The 20,086-nt window shown below is 37.8% G+C and overlaps 1 protein-coding gene across 2 annotated transcripts in view; it reads right to left on the bottom strand.

Moving 5' to 3' along the window:
- The window catches only part of PXDNL (peroxidasin like), a 428,875-nt gene that overhangs the window by 49,373 nt on the left and 359,416 nt on the right, over positions 1-20,086 (bottom strand). The window lies entirely within an intron of this gene.

Below are 20,086 nucleotides of genomic sequence, written 5' to 3'. Positions count from 1 at the left end.
AAAGGTTTTAATAGTCATCAAATTTTCAGAAGTGGAATACAGAATATAAAACTCTATTATTATATATAATAATAAAAATAGTCATTGAAACTCTATCTTGTGATCATTTAGAGGAAAAAGAAAGTGAAGGGGGAAAAAGTAGAAAAAAGAACAAGAAGAAAAAGAATAAAAACATAAGATCAAGGCAGAGAATCGAGAGCAAGAGATACATCCAGACATCATGGAGACTGGGATAGACTTCCTCACAGGAAAAGGGACAGGTTCATACCCATCAGAAATTCATGTACATGGAGCACTAACATATTTGAAAAAAATTCAGAGAGAAAATCCTTCATGAAAATAATATTTGGGCATTTATAGCATGGCAACTAGTAACAATTAAGTCCTCCCCCCCCCTCTTTTTTTACCCCAGTGGTAAACATGGATGAGAAATTTGCTTTTTGGTATATTTCTCATAGTCAGGATAAAATACTGAAAAAAATTTTTGTTTAATTCTACTTACATATTAGCAACCATTTGAAATCTCTGCCTCTAAGAAGTATACTCTTTTTGCTTAAAGATTCCTTAACAAGTATTGGATGTTAAAGACATGTAATCCCCCAAAAGAGACTTTTCATCATATCATAACAAAAAGAATGGAAATTAACAGAAAGAGAAAAGGAAATACATTTTTCACTGTGTGAGACAATACTATTGAATGTCATGTCTATAAACCACATAAAAAGATCTAATATACATCCTGTGGTAAGCATCCCACACTTAAGGAGATACAGTAATAAACCATGGGAGGGTGGGGGAATGGGATAGGCTGGTGATGGGTAGTAAGGAGGGCACGTATTGCATGGTGCACTGGGTGTTATACACAACTAATGAATCATCAATCTTTACATCAAAAACCAGGGATGTACTGTATGGTGACTAACAAATATAATTAAAAAATATGATTAAAAAAATAAAAAATAAACCATGGTTTGAATTTCTGATTATGACATACACAATTAACTCTTTCATTCAGTCCACAGATTCTTAATGACTTCTAGAGTTCTGTAGACACTAGTCTGGGATTAAGAATTGAACTAATTGGGGCGCCTGGGTAGCACAGTCGTCAAGCATCTGCCTTCGGCTCAGGGCGTGATCCCAGCGTTCTGGGATCGAGCCCCACATCAGGCTCCTCCGCCGGGAGCCTGCTTCTTCCTCTCCCACTCCCCCTGCTTGTGTCCCCTCTCTCGTTGGCTGTCTCTATGTCAAATAAATAAATAAAATCTTAAAAAAAAAAAGAATTGAACTAATTGACAGACTGTGCTCTAAAAAAGCTTATCCAGTCAGGAGGCATAACGGATATTTAAAATACAAACTACAGTATATAAAATAATATATAAAAGTATATTAACAAAAATGGAGATTTCTTTAAGTCTCTGAAGTCATGCTCCATATATTATAATAGTTGCAATAAGAGAGATAATAACATGAAATAGAGATGAGTAAGAGAGATAATAAATGAGAGAGAGGTGATAGAAGATGATAGATAGATAATAGTAGATAAGAGAATCTTTTCAATATGCCAGTTTAAGTGATAAGCCTTTTATTTTTATTGTCCTATTTGATCTTAACTGTAAATATTTGATTTATAAACTTCATTTGTGTCTCCAAAACTGTGAAACAATTTTGGTTTGGTACTCTGAACTTCTTCCATCTTGCTCCATGACTATTTCAGAAGTTCTCCACCCAAATCCAATTTACCACCACTCTACCTCTACACGTCCACAGATGAACTATGTTCCTTCTTTACAGAGCAAATAAAACCTACAAACAGCCATGACTTCCTCAACCATCCACCACAAACTATGGCACTGCTGACATCTCATCACCTTCACCTGCCCTTACAATTCTCCCTTCAAGACAAAATTCTAAAATGATGAGAATTCTTAGATTATTAGAAAAAACAGTTCCATTTAGCATCTCCTATCACTCCCTTGTTCCAATTTGGCATATTGCATTGAAATTCAAAAGCCACGTTAACTACTGGTAATAGAGATTTCCTAGGTTTCCAGATGGGACTAGTTGTAGTTGAGGGGCCATGAGGAGGTCGCATCTGGTATGCCAAGTCCAATCAAATGGGAGCAACTGCTGGCTGCTGTGAGAACCACATTCAGAAGAATTTTGAGATCACGTCCAGGTTCAGCGAGAAAGAGCCCTGGAAGCAGTGTTTGTCACAGACATGATAGAAGGGGACTGGTCACACAACTTCTAGTTATTTGCCTATTCTAAACTAGTGTTTCATTGCTCACTACAATATTGGCTGTGTGCCTTTTATGAAGCAAACAGCAGAAACACGGTAAACATTTTATAAATACTTGTTAATTAGCTTAATTAATAATTAAATGAATAGGTGAATCTAATGGTAAAAAGATGCTTCTATTCCCAGAATACTGAGAATTATGCTGCTGCTGTTGTGGCTGACTACTATTTTCATCCTGAATGCGTGTTCAATTTTACCAAATGTCATTTTGTCGTCCTTTGAGATGACTGTATGGGTTTTATAATTGGACATTCTGTTGTGATCATTATATTGATAGTGACTCAGTCTTATTTTCCTGAAATTATCCCTCCTTAATCACTGGATTTTTCTATTACTATTCATGATTTGTTTGAGAAGCAATTTAACATTTTTTATTCCTTATCAAAAAAAGATATTAGGATATGATTTTATTGATGCTGTCTTGAGGTTTATTACCAGAGGTATGCTACTTTCATCTAATAAATTGAGTGGAGTTTCATCTCTTTATATATTCCAAAATACAATGTGTTCTGTACAATTCGAAAGAGTTTCCCTACTTCGAGCCCAGAGACTATTTGAAAGCTATTCTTTAACAATTTCAAATTTCTAAAGGCTCTAATTTGACATTGTGTCTTTCATTATCCTAAGATCAACTAGGAAACTATTAAGATTTTCAAAATTATTTTCATAAAAATAAAAATAGCAATTTTTTAAGAAACTCTGCATGTATGTTTCCATTACTTCCAGCTCTTGGATATATTAATTAATATTATTTTTCACCTTTCCACTTTATTAATTTTTGCTTTAATTCTTTCCAACTTCAGAATTAGTTGTCTGAAATAAATGTCTGTCAAGCTCAGCCTGTGATATTTGCGGCTGTTGATTACCATAATCCAGCCTATCTTAACCATGCAGGCTTCAAAAATACAGATTTGTTCCATTTCCTAAATTAGGTAGGCAGTACTGGGTACATTGTTCATTGAATCTGAGGACTCAAGCCTTTCTTCAAATCCATAACTCTTCTGTTAACTCTTCCATTGTGTCTTGCCTGCATTCCTTTTCCTATCTTTTGGAAAGTCTGTAAATACTTGGCATTTTCAATCTTTCTCCATGTCTCTTAGTCTTTCTTGTGATTTACTCTTTTTATGTGCTAGTGCTACGTGCTGAGTGATTCCTTCAAGTTTCCAGTTGACTAATTCTCCATTCTAATTAGTTGTTTAGCATACCTATTGAGATATTAACTTCAATTCTGTGTATCATGGCTTAAAATTCTATTTATTTTTCAAATATCTGTATTTCTTATATTCTCTTTTTCTTTTAACATAGTATCCATTCTTTAACGTATTTAATTACGTTAAATGTACTTTCACAGTATCTTTCATATTGATCTGATCTCCCTTGATTTTGGATCCCAATTCCTTCTTTGTTTTGTTTTATTTTATTGCTTTTCACTTATTCTCATTGCTGTTTGTCTTACGGCTATTTATTCACCCAATCAGTTTAATTTGTGTGCATATGTGACAGAGAGAACTTCTTGGGAGTCTGTTTTCTTTCCTGTGATTGTCCGTATAAGCGGGCTTGAGGAGAATTTACGTGGTGATTTCACATGAGTTTTGCCAAGATCTTAGTGGTTTCATGTGTTCCAGAGCAGTTTTCATGCTGATGTGTCAGGTGGTCTTTCAGCATCATGGTGTCTGAGTAAATTCAAATTTCTCTCCTGTGTAATATAGGCTTAGATAAGAATTTCACAAAGCTTCTTGTTTTATTCCAGCATCAGTCCCTGACGGTTAGTCAAGAAACTATCTTGTAGGGGCGCCTGGGTGGCACAGCGGTTAAGCGTCTGCCTTCGGCTCAGATCCTGGCGTTATGGGATCCTGGCGTTATGGGATCGAGCTCCATATCAGGCTCCTCTGCTATGAGCCTGCTTCTTCCTCTCCCACTCCTCCTGCTTGTGTTCCCTCTCTCGCTGGCTGTCTCTATCTCTGTCAAATAAATAAAATCTTTTTTAAAAAAAAGAAACTTTCTTGTAGCTTCCTCTTTCCTAATGGGAAGTGTTTTTCTGATACCCTTCATCCTTTGAATAGATGAACAGCCTTTATGCAGGGAGCTCAGTTTCACCCCTCTACCTGCAGTAAGCTGGAGGCCTTCTCCTTGCCCTGGGTGATATTAAAACCCGCACCTCTGATTCCTAGAACTACTATTCATGTATCATATAACTCCTGGGCCAAGACAGCATTCACCACTGATTTCTCCCCAGCTTTTAGTTTCTTTGTCCTTTATGGCATGTAAAAATTGTCCTTTATTTTGAGCTTTTTTATGTTTAAAACCTTCTTTATATTTTTACTTTTTATTCAATAGTTCTAAGAAAAAGTTCAACAGAAAAAAGAGGCTTTCTTTACTGAATTGGTTATTTCACAAGAAATTCTCTTGAAGTCAAACTGTCACAGAAAGGTGGCTATTAGTCAAATTCCTTATAGAACATATCATACTCTTTTTAAGGTTGCTTTTCTGTCATTTTCCAAAAATGGAATAGGTAAGAACAACAAAGAAAAATTTTAATATTATATACAGTACAATATGTTTACATTTCTAATTGCATTTTCAAATGTTACTTCAGGTAGTTAAAAATAGAAAATGAGCTGGATAATTCATTGGCTATAGAAATCATACTTAAAAAATTCTACCCTAACTAGAAAAGGTTATAAAGTACCATTTGGAGTTAATGTATAATGGGGATATGGACCAAACTATCCAAAATTTGCAAAGAACATCTGTGTTATGCAGAATGAAAGCAATTATTGACTTAATCCAATATTTTAAAGTACTCTAAACTGATTCCAACTAGTTTATGTCTGCCTCAAACTCAAGTATTTTCAAAGGAGATTATTTTAGGATGTTCTACGAGTTTCCTATGTCTTAACCAAAGAATAACAAGTTTAAGGAACTGAAACCTACACAGATCATGTAATTAGCCCATGTTCTCAAAGTTGATTACTGCGAACCTGGAAAGGGACCCAGGCTGTATCACAAGTCTATACCTTTTCTAATACTCTTGCTTTCTTCATATTGATTATGGATCAGGTAAGTATGAATATTAATTTGCACATTTCTTTCCTATAACTTACTAAGCACTTAAAAATATTTTTGTGTAGTCTACTAACTTTGCATGATAAACGTTGTTATTGCTTTTCTCACCCACTAAAGCAGAAAACCATTTCAACTGCTTTCCCCAATTCAAGTCAACAAGTGAAGATGTAGATTCAAGGTCTCCTGGGGTTTTTATTTGCTTAGTGAGGCAACCAGCTGACATAATTAAATGCACAAAGAATAGATTTTCGACAAAGACAATAGTGTGTTTTGTATTATAAAGTTAGAAGAAATTGTTTGATAGTCACATAAATTAATATCAAAGTCCTTCAATAATTTTAATACAAAGAGTAGAGATTATATAACTGAGATTATTCTGGCTCCATTTTGATATTTATTTTGTGAGAAAAAAACTTTGGGTTACACATATCCTATAATGACTTTTGCACAATATAATGTCAATCTCCTTTGCTTCCAATCTGAAGTATACCTTTCATGTGAATGCCATGCTACCATGAATAGGAAAGGGAAGACTATCTACCATGGACACATGTTCTTTCCAGCTTTAATTACAGAATATTTTTCTTTAATTTTCCTGAATCAACACTACTGACAACTGGAAGCTAAAACAGATTCATTTAAGCATGGCATTCTACAGTGTCCTTACAGCTAGCATTCATTGGGCTCTTCTTAGTTGCCAGACACTCTGCTGAGTTTGACATGCCTTAAATAATTTAATCTTCTCAATAAACTTATGAGATACTATTATTGTTGTCCTTTTAGAGATGAGAAATATGAGACTAGGAAAGGTTACAAGAAGCTACACAGTGAGAAGTTATCAGAGAGAGCATCTAGAACTCTTGTGGTCTGATATCAGAGCCTTTATTTCTCTGTGCTGTACTATGTTTCTCATGATCTCCTGTTCTAAACCCAAGCAAAACACCACCACTAACAATTTTTAAAAAGTAAAGAAAAGAAAATATTAGCGACAGTAAGTTTTGCATAGTGACCATGCACATTTCAGCTCCCCTTCTCCTGTATAGATGAGGATGTTCTAATCTCTGGAAACTGGATATATGTTAACTATCATAGCAAAAGAGATGTTGTAAATGTGAATAAATTGAGGATGTTGAGATGGGAGATGACTGTGGATTACTTGTGTGACCACACAGGTTCTTCAAAGTAGGCAAGAGACTGAAGAGTAAGTGAGGGAGAGTTGACTACAGAATAATGTCAGAATGATAGGATGTGAGAAACTCAACCAGCATTGCTGGCCCTGACGATGGAAGAAGTGGCACAAGCCAAGCAGTGCAACCAGGCTCTCTCTAGAAGCTGGAAAGGCAAGGAAATAGATTCTTTCCTCTGGAGCCTGCAGAAAGGGACAACATGATTTTAGCCCAACGAGACATATTTCAGACTTCTCACCTCTAGATCTGTAAGTTAATTAATTTATGTCATTTTTTTTTAAAGATTTTATTTATTTATTCGACAGAGAGAGACAGCCAGCGAGAGAGGGAACACAAGCAGGGGGAGTGGGAGAGGAAGAAGCAGGCTCATAGCGGAAGAGCCTGATGTGGGACTCGATCCGGTAACACCGGGATCACGCCCTGAGCCGAAGGCAGACGATTAACCGCTGTGCCACCCAGGCGCCCCTAATTTATGTCATTTTAAGTCACCATGTTTGTGGTAATTTGTTGCAGCAATCACAGGAAATGAACACATAATTGTATATTACTCTAGTTTGGCTATGGATAAAGCCTAGACTTTGGAATCAGATAAATTAAGGTTAAAATTTGCATTCACTACTTGCCAACTGTGTGTCCTTGGGAAAGTTAACACTAGTTCACAAGATAATGGCCTAGAAAGTGTATAATGCTTCATGGCATATATAGAAAAGATCCTCCTGAAATATTCTACTCATTTTTTAACATGAAGAGCCATTTAAACAAAAATAGAACCTTATATATCAAATTGTTACCTTATAAAATCCACAAAATTTAAAAGATTAACAAGAAAGTCATAACTTCCACTTAGGGATATTTTGATATGTGACTGTTTCATTTTGATATGAGAAAACTGTAAGTCTAAAATAAATAGTATCATTCCTGAGTCTTGAAATAAATTAGAATAATTCATCAAAGAATATCATTCTTCTATTATGTTTTTATTCTACTAAAGCAGGTATCAGCAACCTCGTTCTTAAATAATGGATAATAAATATTTTTGTTTTTTCAGGCCACACAATCTTTACTGAAACTACTCAACCCTGCCATTATAGTGGGAAACTGATCACAGATAATATGCAAATGAATGGTTATGGCTGTGTAACAATAAAACTATAAAAACAGGTGACCAGTCTGTAGGCTATAGTTTGCCAAACCCTGTGTTAGAGTCTGGCTTGAGGTTGTACCTCCAGGTACAAATTTGGGCTGACCCAAGCAGGCACAATGGTCATTGTATGTCTACCTTGCACGTTGCAAAGATGCCAATCCTAAGAAATACGTACTTGGACAAGGAAAAATATCTATGGTGGGTTGGTCTAGTTACTGAGTAACTACTTGGAGGCAGATTTACCATGAAGCAAATGAAAATAACTCTTCAGAGCTGGAACCACCAGGATCTCCCCCCACCCCCCGCCCAGGCCCTAGAAAGAGCCTGTGATGTGTCCACATGGTCACATGTGCTTCTAAAATATGTATGTGGGTACACTTTAAGCCTTGCAATCCTGGACCATCCCCTGACTTTGTAAACACTGTTCCAGTTACTGGGCATATCACAAAACAACCCTCATGATGACTGAAATGGCACTTAACAGATTCTTTAAAATCACACTTGAGAGATTGTCAAATGTGGGAATGCCGTTTAATTCATCTGTGCTGCCTCCTCTTTCCTAATCCTGGTTTATAAATAACAGTAACCTAACAAATGTTTGTGAAATTGATATGCTACTGAGAGGACCAATGCTCTTCATGCAAACAGAAAAGCTAAGTCATTGAAAAAGGAAGTTTTTCAAAAACAAGGATTTATTAAATTAATTAGAGAAAAGGAAATGAAGAAACCTATGGGACAAAAGAAACAACTAAAATTTTTTTTCAAAGAAGCCTATGTTTAATTAAAAAATGAAAGGTGAAATTATGGAAAGGAGAACATAGAAAGATTAACAGACATGATATAATTTGGTTTCCAAGGGGAGAAAACATTGCCATAGAGTAACTGAACAGACATGAATCATAGGAGACATCACAATAGGACAAGATATATTGGAAAACAGGCAACACATGGCTATGTTATTGCTTTATTTTTTCCTTTTTTTTTCAGCAGAGAGAAAAAGTAGCTTTGGAAAACTTTAAAAAAATCTATTACTGCCTAATGAGACCCGTACTTACTTCAATTGACTTTCGGGGCAGTTAGCCTGCCGGCCTCTAAATCACCAGCATAATGTCATTGGATAATGGGACTGCCACAATATAATTCCATAGCTATCCCACTGCTCCTTTCTTCATTTTCTAAGGGAAGATTATATAAGATTATAACAAATTACGGCTACATATGCCTCTCTTGCTACAGGTACTGACACTAATGGATCTTAGCTCCACTTGGCTGAGAAATAAATCTGTTCTATAGATTGGCAATAAACAGGCCCACAGTCAGGGAAATCGGCTTCAGCAGACCACCCACGGGTCTGAGAAAAAAAGGGAAAGACTTGATGGGGAATATAAATATAGCCTTCTTTTATGTTTGATTTGTGATCGAAATGGCTAAGCTGCAGTTTTTTTCCCTTCGCACATGTCAAGGCAGATACCGGGTGTCGAGGTGCCCCATTGGCAGCATCAGTGTGTGTGTGTGTGTGTGTGTGTGTGTGTGTGTGTGTGTGTTCGGGGACCGTGTGACGGGGACCAGGGAAGACCCACTGTTTCCAAAGACCTTCCTCAGCAGAGTGTGTGCTGCCTGTATTTCCACATAACTCAGTGATAACTGAGTCTTAAGAAACCTGGATACATGTGAACATGAATCTGGAAGAAAACAATAAATAAATAAACAATGTATATGTTAGTCAAAATATTAGTTCCAATAAGCCCTGCTTTTTCCTCAAGAGCTTATAATAAAGCAGTTTTCTATCTTTAGCTCACAGTAGAAAAAACAGGGACCTGGTCGTCCTTTCGCTTCTGAAAAGTAACTTTTCCACTTGAAAGCTGAGAAAGAACCTATCGGTTACATTTTATTTTTTAACATTTTAATGAATGTTTTTGCCATAGTCATTTTAAGGTGATCTTAACAGACAGGTCATGTATGAACCCATACATATCAGGTCTGATACTTAACCAGAATATTTTATTTAGGATTTGGGCTAATAAATAAAAAGCTGATAAAACGTTTTAGTCTACTATTGTCCTTAAAGTGCTTATCTACTGGGGTGTGCTCATGGTCAGAAGTCCTTATGAAATAAAAAATAAGCACATCTGTTTAAAATTCAAATTTTAGTTCCTTAACTGGAAGTGAGTTTCAAATAAGTCCCAATGGTCACATTCATATTAAAATCACAAACGAATTACAAGTCTTTTTTACAGGGATTTTTTTTGTAGTTGTTGTTTAAGATATATTCAAATTTATTTATGTAATATACTAAAATTTATTTCGCTTTAAATTTATGTATTAAGATTTACATGGTCCAAACCCCTAAAATCTAAAGAAACAAGAATTATACTACCTCAAAACCAAAACAAAATAAAATAAAGACCTTGTGTAATCTATTCATTAATCCTCTGCCTATTTAATAAATATTTACTAAATTCTAGGCATTGTTAGACATGAAGGATAGAAAGTTTAAGGGGATATGCTATTTTTCTTTTTCTTTTTTTTTTAAGATTTATTTATTTACTTTAGAGAAAGAGGAGAGAGAGAGCAGGGGAGGGACAGAAGGAGAAGGAGACAGAATCTCCAGTTGACTGCGCTGAGCAAGGCTCAATCCCACAACCATGAGATCATGACCTCAACCAAAACAAAGAGTCAGATGCTTAACTGACTGAACTACCCAGGCACCCTGGAGATATGCTATTTTTCTTGAGAATGTTCATTTTAATGAAAAAGTTGAGTATGTAAACAGTTATAATAAGAAGTATTTTACTATAAATAAGAACAAAGTGCTAACAGACCCCTGAGGAAAAGTTTAGAGAAAGAGAGAAAGGTTGGCTCTACAGGGGTAGCAAAATTCAAAAACCTTGAATTGAGTCTGGAAGACTGAGGCGGTCTTAACCAAGTAGGTAAAGGAAATCTGTGTTTTCTAGGCAGAAGGAATAGCTCATGCAAGGCATAAATGCCAGAAAGATCATGGCATTCTCAGGGAAAGGGAGAAAGTCAATAGCAATATAGTTAAAGCATTGTGCTGGGTTTGGTTTGGAAATCAAGAAACATGGCTGAAAATTTAGTTTAGTACCAGAATCTAAAGGGATTAGTCCCCAAGTACAATATTTTTCTTAACCTAATTGGAAAGAGAAAATCCCATGATGTTTTTAAGCAGAGAGGTGATATGCTCTAATTTGTGCTCTGCAATAATTCTGACGCTGTAAGAAAACAGGAATGTAGTGCAGGAAAACATATAGAGAACGGCTGTGAAAATTCAGGTGGAAGTAGAGAGAAACCTAAAATACAGACCTAATTGAGGAAGGTAAAAACTTTTGTTTAAACAATTGCACTAAGGCTAAATTGTAGGGGGGGGGGAGCTACATAAGTTAGAATGAATGTTAGAGTCTGTTTCTGGCAATGGTGTTATAACGAGAAAGAGACTAGTCTTTCCACCACAAACAACCATAAAAAAGTTCAAAACATAAGACTGCCTGGTTTTCAGACATTGGACAATAGGCAGCATAAAACCAAGAAACCTGAGGAAAGGGAAACTTTCTGCCTGGGGGAAATTTCCCCAAGGCCATGCAGGTTGCTAGAATTTAAGCAAAGCTATGCTAGAATTCACTGTGGTGCTGGGCTGAGGGATCCCCATCAGAATTCAGAGCAGAGGAAGCTGCTGAAACAGTGAGGAGTGGGGCAGACCCTGACTTGAGGGCCCCCACAGTCCTTGGGAACAGCCAGCCAGCACCTGAGCCGGAGGGACTACCTGAGTCTTACTGAGAGCAACTACCACAGGGGATTAAATCAGAACAGGGAGAACACTTTCACACCTTAGTAACACCCCAGACAAATAGCTAAGGTACAACATACCAAGTCTTAGAATAAGCTCTAATCTTACAAGTATAAAACTTACTTTAAGAAAGCCTAAAGCCTAGCATCTGCATGGAAGACAGAGCCTGGAGATTGGTTCTCCCATCAGTGAGGTTAGGATGATACCTTGAACTTTCCACATTTCCAATCAGACAAAGAATAAAACAAAGCCTATTCAAGTCCAAGGTGGAATCACAGTGGTTGATATGCATTTAAAAGTTATAAGACAAGCAAAGAAACAAAAAAATGTGGTCCATACATAAGAAGATAAGTAATCAGTAGTAATCAATTCCAAAAGTATGGCTGTGATGTTGAATTGATCAGGAAAGGACATTAAAGCAGTTATTATCAATGTGAGTTAACATTTAGGTAAATGTCAACAGATTAGGAACCATTAAAAAATGTAAATTTTAGAACTAGTGTAACTGAAATGAAAATTTCACTTGTATCTAAGAGGAGATTGAAGATGGCAGAAGAGTCAGTGAACTTGAAAGGAAAATCAGTTGAAAATATCCAACCTGAAGAAGAAATAAACATAGAGTTCCCAAGTAATCTAGAAATTACACTGCTAGATTTCTATTCAGCAGAAATGGATACATGAATCCACAAAAAAACTTGCATATGAGTTTTCATGGCAGCATCATTGAGAATAGATGAAAACTGGAAAGCCCAATGGCCACCTCAGGTGAATGAATAAATAAATATTTGTATATTCATACAAACAATGCTACTCACATTAACAACAAAATAGATCATCCATTGAAACATCCGACACCTTGATAAATTTTCAAAAACATGGTAAGCCAAGCTTAAAAGAGTACATATGATACAATTCCGTTTATATGAAGTCCTAGAACAGGCAAAACCAACAGTGATAGCAATCCGATCTGTGGCTGCTGGGGAGGGCCGGGTGGGCAAATGAACTGTAAAAGGCATGAGGTAAGTTTCTGAGTGAGGAAGTGTTCTCTGTCTTTACCGGGTGATAATTACGCAGGTACGAATACTGTCCAAAGTCACACACTGTACACTCGAAACGTGCATCTTGTGTGTTACAGCCACCATATGATTAGAAATGTAATTTTAGTTTATTCAGATTTGGAGAATTTAGACAAAATATATTAAACTGCATCCAGATATATATTTTTTGGCAAAATAGAATTTAAAAATAAAATGAAGCATATATGTGTTCATTATAAAGTTTTCTATAAAGTATTTATTATAATATCTTCTTCTATATGATCATGACAATTACACTATGGGATAATAGTAGTATTCATTAGTATAATATACATAGTATAATGCAGTGCAAATTTCTTCAGCTGAATGATTGTCATTGTAAAATATTCTAATATAGCATCAATTTTCAAAGGTAGGAATAAAAGCAGATTCTGAAAGAAATTCATTTCTAAAACACAATTACTAAGACTCACCACTATAAAATCCACAAAACCGATGCTAAATTAAATGTCGTTAAATGTCATGCTTTAAAGTGTTGACTTAATTATTTTGCATGCCATTTTTGCTAAATGAATGGTCTTGAGTGCCTTCTAAGAACTGGACCTCTGGGTATAACTGACAGACAACCTGATTTTTAATTGGCCTCTTGTCACATTGTATTTGCTCAGTCCTGTGTTTTCCTTGTTTCAGGGCTACAGGGTTGATTGAATGAGTTTTTAATTTTTTTAAATTGGGGTTAAGGTAATGCAAGAATCAAACACATATGTGGTTTGCTGTGCTGTAACTTTTCATTCCTTTGTATATAAAATTAGTATACTCCGTAGTTAATTGAGGCCTCTAAATATTTGATGAAAAAAATGAATTAGTACTGACAGATAAGTATGAAAACCTAATTTCCACCTAAGAAAACTTTATCTGGTCAGGGGGTTCAAACTGAGAATAGTTTTCGAATCCAGGGCCCTTGGGCAACAGAAATGCGCCCCGCCAGGCTCTCTTCCCATAATGGACTACCAAGGGTCTACTGAGCTGCTGCACTGAGCTACGCCGTGCACTCAGCTCGGGACTCAAAGATAAATTAGACAATTTATCTGCAACCAAGAAGGACATACTGTTGGAACCCCATCATTAAATTAATAAGTTCTCGAGAAAGGCAGAAATGTGATGGAATAAAAATGACCAGAGAGGGAAGGCTCTGAAAATGGCATGTAGAGTCAAACAATATGACTTGGTATCATTGTATAAGATGGTATACTTATAAAATTGTTGTTTAGAGAAAATATGATACTCAGGCATCTTGTGCTAGCTATGCCATGAATGCTGTATGTGACCTTGGGAGCTAAGAGAGAGCTGTCTGCGGTGCACCATATGTATAAAACAGGAGATAAGAGAGCTGAGGGAGAATGAAAAATAAATCCTGAACAGAAACAAGCAGAGATAAGAGGCGGAAAGAAAATGCTGGTCCTCTGGAGGCCTGGCTATATTTAAACAGTCTAGTATCCTTCTGTAACTGAAAGAACAAAGTCACTCCCTCCAAAAGGGATAGAAGACAAGGACAATTGAGCAAGGACTAAGAGCAGATGGTAGTTTCAAGTTTGGGGCTGTTTTTGGCTAAGGGAACAACCATTTCAAGGTATGAGGTGGAGGAATCCCCATTGCACACATGTGGTAAGCCCTAGGGGGAAAAGAGATGTGCTAAATAAATTTGGTTGCCAAATAAATATTTGTTAAATCAATGGGAGGAGAGTGTCCAAGGGTGGCTTTAGGAATCTGAGTCCTCTAAAAAATACATGCAGAATTTAGGGTGTGTAGTTTTGTTGTATTTCTCTGCAAAAGAAGGTTCATAGCTGCTAGCAGAGTTTTTAAATGGTCTAACATGAAATGACTAAGAATCATTGTTTCACAGCAACTGAAATTGCTAACATACTAACCATTCAATAAAGATAAAGGGACAATGTTGATGAAAGGTCCTTCAAGGCAGATACGAACATGGAAATTGAGAAACATCTAGAAGAATGAAAGCCAGGAATCTAGAGGAAGGAAGGCCAAGCCATGAGAAAGGTGATCAACCTCTCTCAGGTGTCAGGACACAGACAGATGGTGCAAGCTGTTGAAAAGGCATCATTGCAGAGTTTGACCTTGTGGTACCTCCGGGTAGAAAAAGGGAAGAAACTAAGTGTTTTTGTTTCTTTAATAGTATCAAATGAAGCAGCTATGAGATGGGTGCATGCGCTGAATATAAATTACTTAATTGGTGAACTGTAAGCTATTCTTTAAAAAAGCTGAGGCAGCTGCACATCCCTGTAATAATGGGAGACAAATAACCTTGTATTTATTAAAGAACAAAAGTAACCATATCCACAAAAAATCCACACATTATATTTTCAAAAGAGGATACAAAAATAGCCATCAAAATGGCCTCTCTCTGTTTGAGAATTTATGTTCACCACTCAATGGATAATTAATCCTCACAATCAACTCATTATATGTTTTTTCAAAGAATGAAAAGAAACAGCATGATTTTTTTAGAACAGAAAAAAATCCTATAAAAATGAGATGATTCATTTTCATACGGTCTTTAAACAACTCTTTGAAAACTTAAACATTTTTGACAAGAAAGAAAGAGAGAAAGGGAAGGAGAGAAGGAAGGAAGGAAGGAAGGAAGGAAGGAAGGAAGGAAGGAAGGAAGGAAGGAAGGAAGGAAGGAGGGAGGGAGGGAGGGAGGGAGGGAGGGAGGGAGGGAGGGAGGGAAGGAAGGAGGGAGGGAGGGAGGGAGGGAGGGAGGGAGGGAGGGAAGGAAGGAAGGAAGGAAGGAAGGAAGGAAGGAAGGAAGGAAGGAAGGAAGAAAAGAAAAAAAGAAATTCCAGCAGCTCTTGGTACTGAAGGAAGTAAGAAGCCTGTGCATTTCACAATCCTAGCAAAAGCTGTAGGTCTTTGAGTCCAAGAGAAGTAAAATGAGCACAATAGAAGCCAAACGGTTTGACACTGCTCCTGTCTGCTTCTTCTAGAACTCCTGTTGATCTCCTTTTTATTAGTTCAGGCTCTATCTACAATTTCACTTAGGGAAAAAAGGGTCCATTTCACCCATAAGTCTTAATATCTTTGGAGTGGGATGGGTCAGATGCTAATTCTAGGATTGGATGCTTCCATGCAGGGCAACTCTACAAGCCCTCAAGACCGATGGCTTCTAGTTTCTTTAGCTCTGGTGCCTACCAAGTCTTTCCTCCATATTTCTTATATCTCAAATGACCTGTCTGCCCTCTCAGATGACAGTCTGCCATGGATAACTGCCACTCCTCTGTTAAGACTGAGTTGTTTTTGTTCTGTTTTGTTTCGTTTTGAAGTATAGTTAACATGCAATGTTATATTTGTTTCAGGTATACACCACAGTGATTTAACAATTTTGCACATTCCTCAGTGCTCACCACGATAAGTATAGTTACCATCTGTCACCAAACAACTTTATTACAATATTATTGACCATATTCCCCACACTGTACTTCTCATTCTCCATGACTTATTTATTTTATGACTGGCAGTTTGTACTTCTTAATCCCCTTTATTTATTTCACCCATCCTGATAGCCCCCTCTCCTCTGGCAACCATCAGTTTGTTCTCTGTTTAAGAGTGGTTTGCAGGGGGGGGGGGCTGGGTGGCTCAGTCATTGAGTGTCTTCTTTTGGCTCAGGGCGTGATCCCAGGTCCCTGGGATCGAGCCGCACATCAGGCCTCTCCGCTGGGAGACTGCTTCTTCATCTCCCACTCCCCCTGCTTGTGTTCCCTCTCTCACTGGCTGTCTGTCAAATAAATAAATAAAATCTTTAAAAAAAAAAAAAGAGTCGTTTGCAGGGCACCTGGGTGGCTCAGTCCTTAAGAGTCTGCCTTCAGCTCAGGGCGTGATCCTGGTGTTCTGGGATCGAGCCCCACATCAGGCTCCTCCTCTGGAAGCCTGCTTCTTCCTCTCCTACTCCCCCTGATTGTGTTACCTCTCTCGCTGGCTGTCTCCCTCTCTGTCAAATAAATAAAATCTTTAAAAATATAAATGAGAGTGGTTTGCTTGTTTGTATGCTCAACATCATTCACCAGCCAGGAAATGCAAATCAAAACCACAATGAGATATCACCTCACACCTGTCAGAATAGGTCACATCAAAAAGACAAGAAATAATGTGTTGGTGAGGATGTGGAGAAAAGGGAATCCTGGTACACTGTTGATGGGAATGTAAATTGATGCAGCCACTGTGGAAAACAATATGGAGGACTGAACTTTGACACTACCTTCTTGAAAGAATCCATCCTGATTTCCTAGCTCCCGCTGCCCCACATGTCACATGACAGGGGTGTGTGGTTTTTGTGTCCCCCATGCTCCAGGCCCTGAGCTCCTCGAGGAGAATCCCAAGTATCTCACTAATCTTACTGAAATGAACTGAAAACTCACTAAAACAATGTCCCAGTGTGTCCTTCTTGTGACAGACCAGGTATTCCTCATGGCAAAACTGTTGGTCACTGAAGAAGAAAGTTGTAGAATGGTTTCCACATGTTGTTCTGGCTTTTTAAAAGCTACCTAAAAGATCCAATGTGAAGGTACAAGGAAAATCAGATTTTACTTCTGGGTGGTAAATTGACACAAACCTTCAAAATTAACTGAAGTGAAGAAAATCATTATCTTTGTACACCAGATGTCACATAAGGATGAGGGGATATATTCTGGAATATGAAGATACTATGTGTGAATCAAAACTAGTTAAAGAGCACCTTCTGAATTATCATTTTATTATATCACATAGTAGTTAACTGAAAAAAAAATATGTGATCTTAGATCTAGAAGGATCCCAAGGACTTTTTAGTGAAACATCCTCACTTTATAGGTGAGAGAACAAAAACTTATCTAAAGTCATCCAAGATTGCACAGCTCAATTTGTCTGAACAGAGAGAAGGAACCTGGGCCTCCTGACACCACCTCTCCACCCACCCCCCATTACCTTCTGGGTTTTCTTAGTTTTACACTATCCTATGTAGCCCTTTTCTATGTCCCAAATATTTTTAACTATCACAAAATTTGTACAGGGTACAGCATGTATTAGCTATTTTAGACCTCTTCTTCTCTAAGAATCCTCAGTGCTCCCCATTCCTGCCCACACAGATGATGGCTAATGACCCTGGGGTGAGGGGCTCCCGTCCGGGCTGCAGCCGAAGTCTGTTGAGCTGCCAGCTGGGAGACAGAGGAGTTTACCCACTTGCTTATTACAGTCATACTTGTGATTTGAATTACATAATTTAATTAAATGTTACATAAAATAATGAAGCCTTTGTGTAAAAGAGGAGAGTACTTACTCCTGTGAAAACCAAATTCAGTGTTTTGGGAAAGGTTGTCAAAAGGAGAGTCAAACATCTATGCCAACTCGTTGCATGTCACGTAACTATGCAGGGGTTGAATGATGGAAACATGTACAAGGAATCTGCATTCATATCATCACTTCCCTGGAAAATTCCTATTCTCCCTTCCAAACAAACTTACACACACACAAAAGATACAGCCTAGGCACGAGCTTGCGAATTCTAATCAGCAGATCTGTTTTAAAGCAGCAATGACAAAAGCAGAACACAGACTTTCACCCCCCCTTGCTGCCCCAAAGCGCAAGTTACAGGACTTAATGTGCACTTAATGTGAACTTAGAATACCTAAGACGTGCATATGTGTTATTTTTATGATTATTTTATGATTTTCTGTTTTAGCCAATTCTTAAGCTGTCCTAATTATCTAAAATATGGAGTTTTTAATGTTCCAAGGCAGTATTTATTTTGTTGATTTAATGATATGCTCTACTTGTTTCCAAATTGGACTCGAGTGGTTTAGAAACAAACTTAAAACTACACTTACAAAATAACGCAAAAAGGAAAAGAAGTAACAAGTAACTGGAGAGAGTAAAGAAATAACTCTAAATCAGCATATTTAAAACCATGCCACCCTCTTTAGTAAAATCAGCTCCTGACAAACCGTAATCTACAGATTTGAAGACGGAGGCTATAAACACAACTCCAACCTCTCTATTTTGTGCTCATGGTTGAATGAGTCTGTGGTTGCTGCTTTACAAATTCACTACGAATGCCATGGCAAAATCAGACACCTGACAGCCTAAGAGGAAAGTAACGTAGCTTGGCTTCCTGGCCTTCCCCACCCCACTCATGCTGGTCAGTCCTGCTTCTCCTCAGACAGAAGCCACGCACCAGGCTGCACCAAGTTCCCACAGTTAAAACATTGCCCAAAGCAAGGATAAAGACGCCTTGTTGAGGTTTCAGAAGACTCAGTGTTAACATCCCAAATGTATTAAGGGAGCACACAGAAAGCCAGGCACGTGAACACTCAATGTGCAGTGTATGGGCCACTGTCCATCTCAGAGGCTAGTCATGCCTTGCTCTGGCCACTGGGAGGACGTGTCCTGCCGCAGAGGGCCCGTATCTATATTCCAGCCTAATGCTGTGTGCGGCAATGACAAGCAGCCTGCTGCATCACACATGAGAGCCAGAGAATTCAGGAGGACTTTGTGAGGGGACAAAGGACGCATTTCTGCTACTCTGTAATTGGTGGTGATTTACAAGTTAGCTGCAAATTGAGAAGTGGGACCCAATGAGTTGCAAAGCAAGACTTGCCCCGAGGTTTATTCAATGTAGAAAATGTGCTTACAGGAAACATTTAAAATAATGACAGCGTTGCACAGACTGCCAAAAGCCTATCTACACTGTCTTCTTGCTTCACCTGGATTATTCCAGAAACCATGGAATTCCTTGCTATTAGCTTCTCCTTCTCCCAGGACACCTTGTGCAGGTTAGCATTTCACAGAAAAGTCTCTCCTCAAGTCAATCTCCTGCCTTAAACACAGGACAAAGATCAAACTCCCTTGCATGGCATGCAAGGCCCTTTAAAACTTCCCCTTGTCACATTTCTACCCCCTCCTGCCATGCAGCCCCACACCTTTCTGCTTCCTTCCCTCTCCCTGGGATACTGCCTGCTGTTCCCACTTCATTCAACTTACCACACTCAGAAAATTCCAAGAGCAGATCAAATGGCATCTTTTATCAGTAGCTTGCTGTGACTCTTACGTACCTTCCATTTCCCATAACATTCAATTCCCATAACATTCAATTTCCATCTCTATGACAGCCCTTTCTGCACAGATTACAACCTGCTCCCTGCCTTACCTGCATGCTGTCTGGCTCTCCAGAATGCTATTTCCTTCATCTCGGGTCTGAGTGCCTAGCGTGGGCTGGATCAGAGCATATGTGCAATCTAATAATGACGCTGACAACCAAAATGATAATGTTATAATAAATCTATCCACAGGTAACACTTATTGATTACCTGTGATGCACCAGAACTGAACCAGGTATTTGATACATTCCATATAATTTCATCTTTGAACAACCCTGAGAAGGAGGCAGTGTCTTCTCATTTTATAGCTATTCTGAGATTTAAAACTGTTTAAATGCTTTTTACAAGCTCTCAGCTCTAATAGGTGGTAGAATAGAGATTTAAACAGGTCTCTATGAATTCAAAG

This window comes from Ursus americanus, chromosome 9 (assembly GCF_024610735.1).
Source record: "Ursus americanus isolate L20-20 chromosome 9, mUrsAme1.1.p, whole genome shotgun sequence".
NCBI classification, from domain to species: domain Eukaryota; kingdom Metazoa; phylum Chordata; class Mammalia; order Carnivora; family Ursidae; genus Ursus; species Ursus americanus.
Note: the sequence above shows the minus strand (reverse complement) of the source record. Positions and strands in the feature narration are given on the sequence as shown.